The sequence below is a fragment of the Cupressus sempervirens genome, chromosome 9 (genome assembly GCF_028749045.1).
Source record: "Cupressus sempervirens isolate cs-2001-9-10 chromosome 9, ASM2874904v1, whole genome shotgun sequence".
Taxonomy (NCBI): Eukaryota; Viridiplantae; Streptophyta; class Pinopsida; order Cupressales; family Cupressaceae; genus Cupressus; species Cupressus sempervirens.
The window spans coordinates 368,292,294-368,307,201 of record NC_143126.1 but is presented as its reverse complement, the minus strand read 5'-3'; positions in this window follow the sequence as shown (position 1 = coordinate 368,307,201).

The following is a 14,908-nucleotide window of genomic DNA, read 5'->3' as shown; positions in this document are numbered from 1 at the left end:
CTAATCTTGACTCAAATGAGCATTGATTTCAAGAGGATTGAATAAATATAATTTTTGGTCTATATAACTCCATTCTTGCAATCTATTTCTAAATATAAAAGTCTCTTGGATTTGATTCATATTTTGCTCAAGCTTTTAAGAAGACTTCTTCTCTTATTTCTTGAAAAAAGGTGGTAAGTTTTCTTATTCTTTTTTTAGGGTATTTCATGTATATATTTTTGTTCATATTTGTAAATGTAAATCCTTTATTACATTTTCAGATTTGCAGGTGTTTTTGTTTATATGTTGGTCCTTCTATCTTTTGTCTTAACTTCTCCAAGTTGCATATGCAAGATCTTCATTTTGCTTGCATATGCAGTCAAGACTAAAAACCCCATTCTAAGAATTGTTGGAAAGATTTATGAGGGGGGGGAGGGGGGGGTAAATCATTATTAACTATTTTTCACACTTATTTAACTTTCTTGGCATAAACTGATAGTCAATCTAAATTACTTAAGTAGATATCCTTTGTTTTATCAATAGTCTTACCGATAGTTGTTTGTAATGATAAGTGATAACAAATAATTTGTAAGTAAAACAAACATACAAAAAAAAATACAATATCTTAGTCTCCCAAAAAACCCTTGGTTAGAGGGAAAATTTCTAATGGGGATGGCACCCACAACTCATCACTACAGTAAGCTCGATCAGGAGCTTAAATCAATGTTATATTCTAAATGATCTCACCTTTTAAGGAGTGTCTAATACCATTTTATGAGTATTAAAGCCTTGTCAAAGACTACTTTGTTAATAGATTTTATCCTACTCGTTGATGCAGGCAAGGATGAATAACTAGAGCCAAAGGCTCACCCAGCTATCCAAACCACCCTGCAAGAGTTAATACAATGAAAGCAACACAAGGGACAACAACCAAAGGAGGAAGAAGAATTAAATACTTTTATTGATTCTTCAAATATTCAACATACATGCCCAATTGTAAGGCCTTCTAGGTTATGGCCAATTACAAATACATTCACATTCAAAGATCCAACTGCAAATTTGCACTTTCAGTTCTACTCTGCCCTCTACTCCCCAAAAACTTGCCTAACTCTAAGCCTAAACACTCTATATATACTTGCCAAAATAGCTTATAAATTATTCTAGAACATTACATAAGAGGAGGGCCAACCCAACAACGGTTTGGACACATCCCAAGAAAAGATCTTAACATAAATGTCGCGATCAAAATAAATCTCGCAAATCGGCTCGCAGAAATCACATTCAATACTGACACTTGGCACATGAAGGGTCACTCGGCATATATTGGGTAAGTTGGCACATGAAGAGTCACTCAGCATACACTAGGTAACTCGGCACATGGAGGAATTGCTATAGTAACTCGGCACATGAAGGAATTGCTACAGTAACTCGGCTTCCATTGAGTGCTACAGTAACTTGGCTCCCACTGAGTGCTATAGTAACTCGGCTCCCACTGAGTGATATAGTAACTCAGCTCCCATTGAGTTCTACAATAACTCGGCTCCCATTAGGTGCTACAGTAACTCGGCTCCCATTGGGTGCTATAGTAACTCGGCTCCCACTGAGTGCTTCAGTAACTCGGCTTCCATTGAGTGCTATAGTAACTCAGCTCCCATTGAGTGCTACAGTAACTCAACTCCCATTGAGTGCTACATTAACTCGGCTCCAACATTCATAATGAACAAAAATGAGCAGGATAACAAGGCAACCCAGGATGCTCCTGCATCAGACAACCAGGGTTGAAAGAAATGATTCTCCCGAATCATTGAGATGTCCCAACCTGAGTTGAATCCAACTCAAATTGAGAAATCCATGAAGCATCCTCAATAGGTCTGTTCTTCCACTTTACCAAATATTCATAGTAATCTTTTCCTCTTGTGCTCTTGCCAACTTTCTAATCCAATATATGTTTAACTTCTTCAATCGGCTTCTTAGGATAATCATATGAGACAACAACTTCATCCTCTGACTCATGATACTTATACAAATCAGCAATATTGAATATAGGAGATATATCCATGTCATTAGGTAACTCAACTTCATAAGCATTACCATTGTCAAACTTCTTCAAGATCTTACAAGGTCCAAATTTCTTCATCTTCAACTTACTGTATGTTCCAACTGGGAATCTTCCTTTCTTCAAATGAACCATCATCTCATCACCAACTTGAAAATCATGGTGTCTTCTAGACTGATCAGCATTCTCCTTATACTTCTAATTACTTTGTTCCAACCTCAACTTCACTTCCTTATGCAAAGACTCCATAAAATTAGCAAATTCTTCTCCTATGGCGCTTCTCTTTTCTTCACCAACAACATCTCTCAAATCTTATATACCTCTAAGATGCATTCTAGTAACAATCTCAAAAGGTGTCTTCCCTGTACTCCTATTCATAGAATTATTATATGCAAATTCAACTTGTACCAATACCATCTCCCAATTACTTGGCGTATTCCCAACTAAACATCTCAACAAATTTCTCAAGCTTCTATTCACAACCTCTATCTGTCCATCTATAAATGGATGGAATGTAGAACTAAACTTCAACTCAGTACCCATCTTCTTCCACAAAGTCTTCCAAAAATAACCAACAAACTTACTATCTCTGTCTGAAATAATACTTCTTGGTAATCCATGCAATCTCACAATCTCTTTAAAGAAAAGTTTAGCAACATGCTTAGCATCTGATGTCTTCTTACATGGTATGAAATGAGCCATCTTAGAAAATCTATCCACTACAACAAATATGGAATCATACCCTTTCACTATCTTAGCCAATCCAAGAACAAAATCCATACTAATGTTAGTCCAAGGTTTCTCAAGAACAGTAATAGGTGTATACAAACTAGTATTTTGACTCACTCCCTTTGCAACTTGACAAACTCCACAACTCTTTACAAATTTTTGAACATCCTTATACATTTGTGGCCAATAATACTTCTCTTTCAGCAAACTCAATGTATTATCAATTCCAAAATGTTCAACTAATCCACCACTATGCTTTTCCTTAATCAGATTCAACCGCATAGGACTTCTAGGAATACACAACTAAATACCTTTGAACAACATACCTTCTTGAATGAAATAGTCATCATACTTACTTATGTGATCTGTTAGATTTGGTGCTCTTCACTCTCTCCGTGCCTTAGAAAAATTAGGATCAGCATCATACAACTCTTTCATTTCATCAAAACCAAGAACTTCAACTTTCATTTCAATCAACAAAGAACGTCTTCTACTCAATGCATCAGCAACTCTGTTAGTAACTCCACTCTTATGCTTGATCACAAATGTAAAACTATGCAAGTACTCAACCCACTTCATATGTCTTTGATTCAATTTATGTTGACTTCACAAGTATTGTAAAGCTTTATGATCAGTATACAACACAAACTCCTTAGGAATCAAATAATGTCTCCACTTCTTCAATGCTTGGACAATAGCATAAAACTCTTGATCATACATAGAATGTTTCCTTTTAGCGTCATTCAACTTTTCACTAAAGAAAGCAATAGGCTTACCTTCTTGACTTAGTACAGCTCCTATTGCATTACCACTTGCATCACATTCAACTTGAAATACTTTGTTGAAATCAGGCAAAGCCAATATAGGTAATTCAACAACCTTTTGTTTCAAAGTCTCAAAACTCTTATCAACTCCATGTGTCCACTTGAATTCCTTTTTATCTCCCCTCGTTGTTTCAATCATAGCATTACAAATAGCACTGAAATTCTTTATAAAAATTTCATAAAAACTAGCCAAACCATGAAATGATCTTACCTCACCCACATTCTCAGGTGTAGGCCATTCCATAATTGCTTTAACCTTCTCAGGATCCATCTCCAAACCATCAGCTGAAATTACAAATCCCAAATACACAATCTCCTCTTGCAAAAAAGAACACTTTTTTTTAGATTAATCAACAACTTTTCCTCTTTCAACCTTTGCAATACTTCTCTAATATGCTCAAGATGTTCTTCCTTAGTCTTGCTGAATATTAGAATATCATCCAAATAAACAATCACAAACTTACCCGAGAATCTTTTTAGAACTTCATTCATCAACCTCATGAAAGTACTAGGTGCATTAGTCAAACCAAAAGGCATAACCAACCATTCATACAAACCATCTTTTGTCTTGAAAGCAGTCTTCCATTCATCACCTTCTCTGATTCTGATATGATGATAGCCACTCTTCAAATCAATCTTGGTAAAATACTTTGCTCCACTCAAACAATCCATTATGTCATCCATCCTTGGCATAGGAAACCTATATTTCACTATGATTTTGTTAATAGCTCTAAAATCAGTACACATTCTCCATTCTCCATTCTTTTTAGGTGCTAATACAATAGGTACAACACATGGACTCAAGCTTTCTCTAATCAAACCTTTCTACAAAAACTCCTGCACTTGTCTATTAAGTTCCTCATTCTTTGCAGGTGTCAATCTATATGGTGCTTTGTTTGGTAAACTAGCTCCAAGAATTAGATCCATACAATGATTTATACTTCTTACTGGAGGTAAACCATCAGGAATATCATCAACAATAATTTCTCTATACTCATTCAGCAATTTGGTAATTTCTATTGGCACTCGGTTGTCACTATTTGTTGTCACTCGGTCATTACTACCAACACTCAGTCCTCTAGGAACTATGGCAAAACAGACCTGGTTCTTTTTCATTTCCTTTTCAAATTGTTTCCCATTAACCATGCAAATTTTTATAGCAGTACAATTAACCTCATCTAGACTTTCAATCAAAGGCAACAATGTTTGTTTCTTCCCATTTACCCAAAGAGTATATTGATTCAATCTTCCATCATGTACAACATATCTATCATATTGCCAAGGTCTACCCAACAAAATATGACAACAATCCATGGGCATAATATCACACAAAACTTCATCAAAGTAATGTCCAATTTTTAATTTCACAAGGCATTTCTCACTTACCAATATCTTATGCTTGCTCATCTTTGATCCATGAAACATGATAAGGTTTGGGATGTTTCAACCTCTGTAACTACAACTTGGTAACTAGGTCTTCTGATGCTAGATTTGTAGAACTTCCACTATCAATGATGACTTTGCAGCATTTTCTAACCATCTTACATCTTGTCTTGAAAAGACTTCTCCTTAAAATAGGTTCCTCATCACTTCCTTTATTACATAAGGTTCTTCTCACCATCAGATTTTCTCCAGCCTCAAGTCCACTTGGTGAACTCTCAATGTCTTCTTGAATCACAACATTTCTATTATTCTGCCCACTTTCAAAGGATCTACATTCAAAAGATCTATGCCCTTCTTTGCCACATCTAAAACAATTACCGAAATCCACCTCTAGAGTAAGAATTACCTCTTCCTCGATAAGAATTAGTGCCTCCTCGATAAGAATTACCACTTTTCCATTCGATCTTGCCTTTGTCATCATTCTTCCATTCATATTTGCCTTTATCCTGCATAGAACTATCAGATCTGCCACTTTCTCCATAAGATCTACCTCTGCCTCTCTAGAATCTACCACCTCTACCTCTTTGTCTTTGTTCATGCTTCTTTGTCAAAATCTCCTTAGCTTTCAAGGCATATTTAAATGCTTCTTCTACACTTTCCAGCTTCACAAAACTTATTTCATCTTGTATTCCAGATCTCAATCCATTAATATACCTTGCAATTCTCTCAACATCATCATCCACATGTCCAGATATGATGTCCAATCTATAGAATTCCTCAATATATTCTTTCATAGTCATGTCCTTTTGTTTCAAATTCTACATCTTTCTTAACAAGGTAACTTGGTAATCAGCAGGAAGGAATTTGTTTTTTACCTTGTTCACCATCTTTGGCCAAGTTCTGATCTTCTCCTTTCCTTTCCTTTGTCTATCAATTTGCAAGTGCTCCCACCATAGTGATGCATGACCTTTCAACCTAGTGACTGCAATCTTCACCTTTCTATTATCAGGAGTGTTTTCATGCTCTAAGAACTTATCCATATTAGAGATCCAATCCAGCACAACATTGGTATCCAGTTTTCCAACATAGGAAACAAATTCTACAGCAGGCTTTGAATTTTCCCTAGACAACACTTGTAACAATCTTTCCTCATCTTGATCTTCTTCAAGTTATGGATTATGGTTTGGTGTTTCTACTTCATCATCACTCACATCTTCAAGATGTGCTCCTCTCCTCTGGGTTATCTCTATAGCATCTAATTTGGCTTCAATTTGTCTCAACTAATCCAATATAGCATTATCAACATTATTTTATCTACCATGAACCATCTTTAGGTTCTTGTAAGATCGTAACCCTCTACAAGTTATAGGTCAGATCCACAGATCTTCCACCCTACAACCAAATTCGAATCAAGGTTCTACACAATCCAATCTCCACAAGGATGAACCTCAAGCTTTGATACCAACTGACACAGGCAAGGATGAATAACTAGGGCCAAAGGCTCACCCAGCTATCCAAACCACCCTGCAATAGTTAACACAACAGAAGCAACAATACAAAAACCAAAGGAGGAAGAAGAATTAAATACTTTTTATTGATTCTTCAAATATTCAACATACATGCCCAGCTATAAAGCCTTTTGGGTTACGACCAATTACAAATACATTCACATGCAGAGATCCAACTACAAATTTGCACTTTTGGTTATGCTCTGCCATCTACTCCCCAAAAACTTGCCTAACTCTAAGCCTAAATACTCTATATATACTTGCCAAAATGGCTTACAAATTATTCTAGAACATTACATAAGAGGAGGGCCAACCCAACAACAGTCTGGACACATCCCAAGAAAAGATCTTAATATAAATGTCACGATCAAAATAAATCCTACAAATCGGCTCACAAAAATCATGTTCAAATACTGACACTGGGCACATGAAGGGTCACTCGGCATATACTGGGTAACTCAGCACATGAAGAGTCACTCGGCATATACTAGGTAACTCGGCACATGAAGGAATTGCTACAGTAACTCAGCTCCCATTGAGTGCTATAGTAACTCAGCTCCCATTAAGTGTTGCAATAACTCGGCTCCCACTGAGTGCTATAGTAACTTAGCTCCCATTAAGTGCTACAGTAACTCGGCTCCCATTGAGTGCTACAGTAACTTGGCCCCCAGTGAATGCTATAGTAACTCGGCTCCCACTAAGTGCTACAGTAACTCGGTTCCCATTGAGTGCTACAGTAACTCGGCTCCCATTGAGTGCTATAGTAACTCGGCTCCAACATGCAAAATGAACAAAAATGAGCAAGATAACAAGGCAGCCGAGGATGTTGTTGCATCACTTGTACAATGTTCACCTGGTTAAGGGATTTGTAACAAGTTCCAATCTAGAGCTCCTAAGTCTTGTTAAAGACTACTCGGTTAAGTAATTTTGCAATCTTGTTGAAAAATAGTTAGGAATAAAACAACAATAAATTTGACCTATAGTCACCTTCCTCTAAAGCTTGATAGGTCCTTTACATTCTTTCATTGTTTTGCTCTGCACATTTCTCTTTTTTTATAACCATGCAGTTCATTATGCCTTATACATACATTTTCTCTCACATGCATATCTAATCTTATTCCTTGATCTCTTTTATAGCTCTACTTAACCATTGAATAATGTGCTTCTAAGAGTACTCACATGTTTGCTTCTACAAACAATTATAGTGTGGCCACATTTTCCACAATTGTAGCAAGTAGGTTTATAGGGTTTTCACCTTGTATTTCACTTGATTCTTTAGAGTTTTATTGCCGAGATTTTGATAATTCTCCTTTCTCCACTGTGATGTTTCTAATATATCCTAAGTCAATACAGAAACATTTTTTTCTTTGATTCTTCAATTGTTCATCAATTTTTTGCATGTTCTATTCAAATCTTATAGGTCTTGCATTGATTCCCTTTTCAATTTTCATATTGCTTTTTAGGTCTTTATTCTCTTGCTTCAACTTTTGATTTTCTAATTGTAATTGTAAGTTCCTTCACCTATTTTCTCTATCACTTTATTCCGTGCATGGATTTATCTTTGTTGTTTTTCCAACAATAAGTTTTTTTCCACAATAATCTTCATTGCATCTCTTTTTTCATATTTCAATAATTTCTTTTACATTCTCAATAGTCCTCATTCTTTCCAAAACTTTTTCCATTTGCAAGACTTGGTTTTCATGTTCTTTCTTCATCCATGAGAACTCCTTCTGTTAGTGTGGAATCCCTCTATCTTCAATCTTCTCCCTTTGTCAGCAAAACTTTGTTGTCTTCAACATCTTCATCTAATAGAAAACTCTCCCTCTTTGATATTAGACCAAGTTCTTCAATTATTCTTCCTCTTTTTCTTTCTCCCTTTTCATAGAATGAATTATGATATCAAAACTCTTCCTCTTTGTCATCTAATGCCAAAGATTATGAATGATGTAATATCTAATGTACCTCAAGTATTGATTTGTATGCAATCTTCCCTTTCTTAATGAATCAATTGACTAATCTTCAACATGCTCTAGTTGATGCGTCACTGAACTTCATTTAGTGATCTTCATATAGGAGAATGACCCCTAGCTTACCTCATAGATACAAAAATACATCCTTAGGTAATGGCTTGGTGAATATGTCTGCAAGTTGTTCTTTGGCATTCACATATTCCAACTTCACTTCCTTGTCTTGTACCAATGCTCTTAAGAAATTATATTTTATTGCAATGTGTTTGGTCTTGGTATGCATTACTAGATTCTTTGATACGTTGATTGCATTGGTGTTATCATAGAAGATAACCACTGGATCTTTGATTTCCATCTCCTACCTGCCAACAGTTGCTCAAACCAAACAATATTGGAACAATTGACTACTGTAGCAACATATTCTGCCCCTTTTGTTGATTGAGAGATGCAATTTTTCTTTTTGCTTGTCCAAGACACTAGTCTTTTACCAAAAAAGAATGCCCCACCATAGGTTCTCTTTCTATCATCAATGCTTCCTGCCCAATCAACATCATTGAGTTTGTAATACTAAGTTGCCTCCTTTCTTGTACCATAAGCCATATTTTTTAGTACCCTTTAGATACCTCATGATTCTCTTGATTGCCATCATATGATTTTCTTTAAGATTTGCTAAGAATCTTGCCGCCATATCAACTGCAAGAGTAATGTCAGGCCTAGTATGTACAACATACTATAATTTTCCAATCATTAATCTGTATGTGGTCTAATCTACCTCCTTGGAATCCTCATTTTTGGAAAGCTTATGTCCAGTAGACATAGGTGTTCCAACTGACTTTGAATCTTCCATTCTAAATTTCTTTAGTATCTCCTTGATATATTTAGATTGAGTAATGTAGATACCATCTTTCTTCTATTGAATCTACACTCCAACAAAGAACTTTATCTCTCCAAACATAGACATGTCAAATAGTGTACTCATCTCTTTTGAAACTGCTTTGCATAAGTCATCATCTCTAGTAAACAATGTGTCATCCATAAAGATTTATGCCAATAAAATATTCTTGTCTGATCCTTCTTTGATATATAGGTTATTGTTATCATTTTTTCTTTGAAAACCAATCTTTATCAAGTAGTTATGAAGTCTTTCATACCACGCTCTGGGAGCTTGCTTGAGACCATACACTACTTTGTGCAATTTACAGACCATATCCTTTTTGCTAGGATCTATAAAACCTTATGGTTGTTCTATGTAAACTTCTTCTTCAAGAATTCCATTCAAGAATGTAGATTTCACATCCATTTGATAAACTTTAAAACCTTAATGTGTTGCATATGCTAGTAAATTCCTAACACCTTCCAATCTTGCAACAGGAGCAAAAGTTTCACCATAGTCAATACCTTCTTCTTGAAAATAACATTTACAAATTAACCTTGCTTTGTTTCTTGAAAGTTTTTCGTCTTCATTCGGCTTATTTTTGAAAATCCACTTTGTGCCAATCACATTCTTATCCTTGGGTCTAGGAACAAGAGTCTAGGTTTTATATCTTTCTATTTGTTCTATTTCTTCATTCATTGCTTTAATCCAACTTTCATTATCCAAAGCATCTTTAACATTTCTAGGTTCAAATTTAGCAAGCAAACATGTACCTTTCAATTTGTTTCTTTTCATTGTACTATCAGACTTGTCTCTAATGATCCAATCAGGTGCATAGTGTCTTTTGACATATCTTGCTAATATAGGTACTTTGGATTTGGAATTTGTTCCACTAACCTCTCCATGATCTTCTATATCAAGTTGGGTCCCACTGTCTGTGACTCAGGTCAATTAGACTTGGTTTGCTCTGGCAATAGCTCGATAGCTTCTTACTGTGACTCATGTCCTTCAGACTGTGAGTCAGGTTGCACTGGTTGCAACTTGGTAGCTTTTGGATATTTTGGGGATTTAGGAGGTGAAGTCTGTTGACTTCCAATTTGATTTGGAAATGTATTAGGTTCATAGTAGACAAACATTCTATAATCCTCAAGTTCTTTGTTGCTTTCTTCTTCACTCTTTTTTGCAAACTCATCAATTCTCACATGTGCAGTTTCTATGATTTTATGAGTAGTTAGATTCAAACACTTGTATTCTTTACTTATGTATGAGTGTCATAGGAATATGCCTTCATCACCTTTGGCATCAAATTTACCTTTCCTAGATTCCTTCAAGATATAACATTTGCAACCAAATACTTTCAAATAACTTTCATTAGGTTTGTAGCCATACCATAGTTCATAAGGAGTTTAATTTGAGTCTTTCTTCAGCTATACTCTATTCAAGGTATGCACTATAGTATTGATTGCTTCCTTCTAATATTTGATTGCAACATTCTTTTCTATCATAAAGGTTCTTGCACAATCCATGATGGATCTGTTCCTTCTTTTTGCTATACCATTCTGCTGAGGTGTCATAGGCACGGATACTTTTCTTTTGATTCTTCTCTCAATGTAGAATTCATTAAACTCATTGGAAATAAATTCACCACCTCTGTCTGATCTCAAACACTTTAGCTTCTTTCTAGTTTCTTTCTCTACTCTTGCCAGATACCACTTGAATTTTTGAAATGCTTTAGATTTTTCTTTTAAATACATTATAGTCATCATTCTAGAATAGCCATCAACAAATAAAATTAAAAACTTATCTCCAATGTAGCTCTCTATTGCAATAGGCCCACAAAGGTTTGTATGAACCAACTCCAAGACTTCTTCTAAATGATAGTTCTTACTTTTGAAACTAGTCTTTCCCATCTTTCCAATTTGACAAGTTTTGCATAGACCCATATAAAGTTTCCTCAAACTAGGAATACCTCTTACTCTTTTGTTTTTGCTTATCTTGACCAGATTGTCAAAGTTCACATGACACAACCTTTTATGCCATTAACAACTTTCTTCTACTTGAGCAATAAAACATTAACTTTTGCTAAGATCTAGGTAGAATAGATTACCTTTAGTTTGATTACTAGACTCAACTAGATTTCCTTTTCCATCTAGTAGCTTGGCCTTCCCATTCATGAATTCTACCTTGAATCCAATGTTATTCAATTGTGCCACACTCAGTAGATTATTCTTTAGTCCTTTCACCTAATAAGCATTATCACATCTAAGTTCATTGGTTAGTGAGATACAACCTTTTCCCTTTATGCAACAAGGTTCATTATTTCCAAATCTAACACTTCTACCATCATAGTGTTCCATACGTTCAAACTTTGATTTGTCACCAATCATATGATGAGAGAAACGACTATCAATAATTCATGTATCATTCTTACTAACATGAGAAATAAGTGCCATTTTATCTATCTCATCATCTAATTAATCTTTTACAACTATATAGACCATTTCATCATTATCACTGCTATCAGAATCTTTAGCCATAAAACAAGATTTCTTACCTTTGTTCTTGTAGTCCTTGTAGCTCTTGAATTCCTTTTTGCTTGTGAACTTACTACTTTTCTTTTCATCTTTGTCTTCTTTGTTGGGACATCTTGCAATGATGTGACCAAATTCTTCACATGAGAAATAGATTAGAGGAATCTTACCTTTGTACTTTCCTCTGCCCTTGGAATATTTCCTTGCAAGTAGGGCTTCAACAACTTCAAGATCAATGTTTGAAATTTCTTCCTCTTCTTCACTTTCTGATTGTTTACCTAATTATTTTCCACCCTTTTTCTTGAGTGAAAGCTTGGCTTCAAATGCAGACTCAATACCTTTGGAACTAGGGACATAGTTGTCATAGTTATCCAACTCAAAAGCTATCAATCTTCCGACTAGAGCATCCAGATTTATCTTATTATTTGGATCACATCTCATCTCTTGAATAACATACACTCTAATTGCATAGATAGGAAGAAGGGTTTTGAGTACCTTGCTTACAACTGTTTTGTCATCAATGTCTCCTCCAGATGCTTTGATTGTACTCAAACTTGCTTTAATTTGCTCAACATATTTTGCAATGTTTTCATCGTCTCTCATCTTCATTTGATCAAACTGGCCTCTAAGACTTTTTACTTTAGCTCTCCTTGCATTGTCATCACCTCCATAGATATCTATTAGTTTGGTCCATATTTCATGAGAAATGGTGCAACTTTTAACCTCATCAAATTCAACATAATTAAGAGCAGAAGCAATGTCAATCATCATGATGTTATGATTTTTATTTTCAATAATCTCTTCAACTATCAATGTTCCAATAAGAGCCTTGTATTGATTATCAAGATATTTATAACTTGGATCACCGATAGTTGCAAAGTGTAACCTCATAAATTCTTGGCATGTTGCAAAGTTATCTTTGTTCAACTTAGGAATCTCTCTTTTGTAAGACATCTTGATCTTTAGCTTAGGTCCTTGAAACCTTCTCTACAAGCACCAAAAGCTTTGATACCAATTATTGGATATATAAGAGGAGTAACTAAGAGGGGAGGGGTGAATCAATTACCACAAAAATAAATCCCAGATCCCTTAGATGTCAATACAAATCAAAACATAAACTCTGATTAAACTATATTCTATTATTACTCAATAAACACATATGCACTCGATTAACACTAGCAAATATTGCAACTTGGCAAGCACTGAGAATCAATTGTAACTTAGCAATAACTGAATATATTGATCTTAATGTGATTAACCTTAAATTTAACTTAGTTGTATACACATAAAAGAAATAAAATGAACACAAGTGACACCAAGATTTAACGTGGAAACCTAATTTGGGAAAAACCACCAATTGCAACTAGTTACTATTTTCACTCTTCTGAAATGAGCCCTATTAGGAGCAAACCCTATTAAAGGTTACAAAACACACTGTTAGGTGTAACCTGCTTGGAGGATTTAATCACCCTATTAGGAGTGGCCTTGTTAGAGGTCTTCAAGACACTTCAAATAGAAATTCCACCTTGTTAAAGGATTTACAACTAGCTATTAGGCCAACTCTATTAAGAGATTTAGATCATTGCTACAATGGCTAGAAAGTAATAATGCGATGATTAGATTTCTAATGCAACTTAATTGTTGATTATAGATCTCAATTCTAGCTTTAATACTTGACCCTTTCTGATCAAATGTATCTTTGCAACTCCACAAGGATATTCTGCTCATCCTTCAAATTCAATTCCTCAAAGCATCTTCAAATCTTCTTTTACTTGCACACATTTAATCCTCAACTTGAACTTATATTTATATCTTTACACATTGTCAAGTCAACTTGAATATAACTTAGAATACTTAATATTCATCTCCTCAGTCGGCTAGAACCAACAAACAAATCAATTGAACTCAATATGCCAAAACAAGAAAATCCTTCGTTAGCTGACCCTACTTGGTAGACACTAACCAAAATAGATTTTCCTTCATTAACCAAGTGAGCTTGTTTAACATTGGTTTTCATGCCAACTTGCTTTGTCTCCCAAGTGAACTCGGTAGACATTTCCTTCTGTGAATTCTCTTTGGTAATCGAGTGACTCAATTAACACTCGTTATCTTCCAACTTTCCTTTGTCTCCTAAGTGAACTTAGTAAACACTAACTTCAGAACTTGGCATACACAGGAATGCTCGACAAACACATGGAATTGTCTTCATTACCGAGTGAGCTCGGTAAACACTGATTGGTGAATGTATGACATTTTGTGTAACATCAAAGACAATGTACAATTGACTAATTATTTTCAACACTACTAAGCCAAAAGATTCTCAAATTTCATGTGATGATATGCTTACTATTCCCATTTTAGCTAATCCTTCACTTTCTCTTCAAGATCCTACCATGCACATCTCACATTCTCCATTTTCCTTAGAAGTGGCTCCATGTCAAGACAACTCTAAAAAGATGAAGATATAAATGTCAAGAAAGATCAAGATCAAGCACCCTTTCATCTCCTTCAAGATGTCACTCTTCTATATCCTATGTCTTACCCATATCCTAAGTATGATTATGACACCATTTCCACTATCTCCATTAAGCTTACTGAAAATTATGAGAAACTTACTTTGCCTATGCTATCCAAAGAAACCTATCAAGATCAAATTATTCCCTCATCCTCTTGTTCTACTTCTCCACATCCACTTCAAAACTATGCTCAAGATTCAAATTCTCCTATCAAAGGTGTTGCTCCTATCAAAGTTACTCATGAGTCTATTGATGGCCTTGGTCATGTTGCTCACTCAAAAATTGTTGATATCCTTATCCACTATCCATTTGCATCTCCTAAGTCCATTCTTGGTCCTTATCCATCTAAGCTAAAGCATTAAAACCTTCCATACATATTGGGGCCTTCTTTTCCTCCACCTTCTACTTCCACTTCTAGATCATCACTCACTTCTCCCATAATACCTCAAGATCAACAAAGACACTCATCCTTGACAAATCTTTATTCACATAACCATCTAAACTAGTCATATCAATCTTCTTCATTTGGAAGAAATTTAGA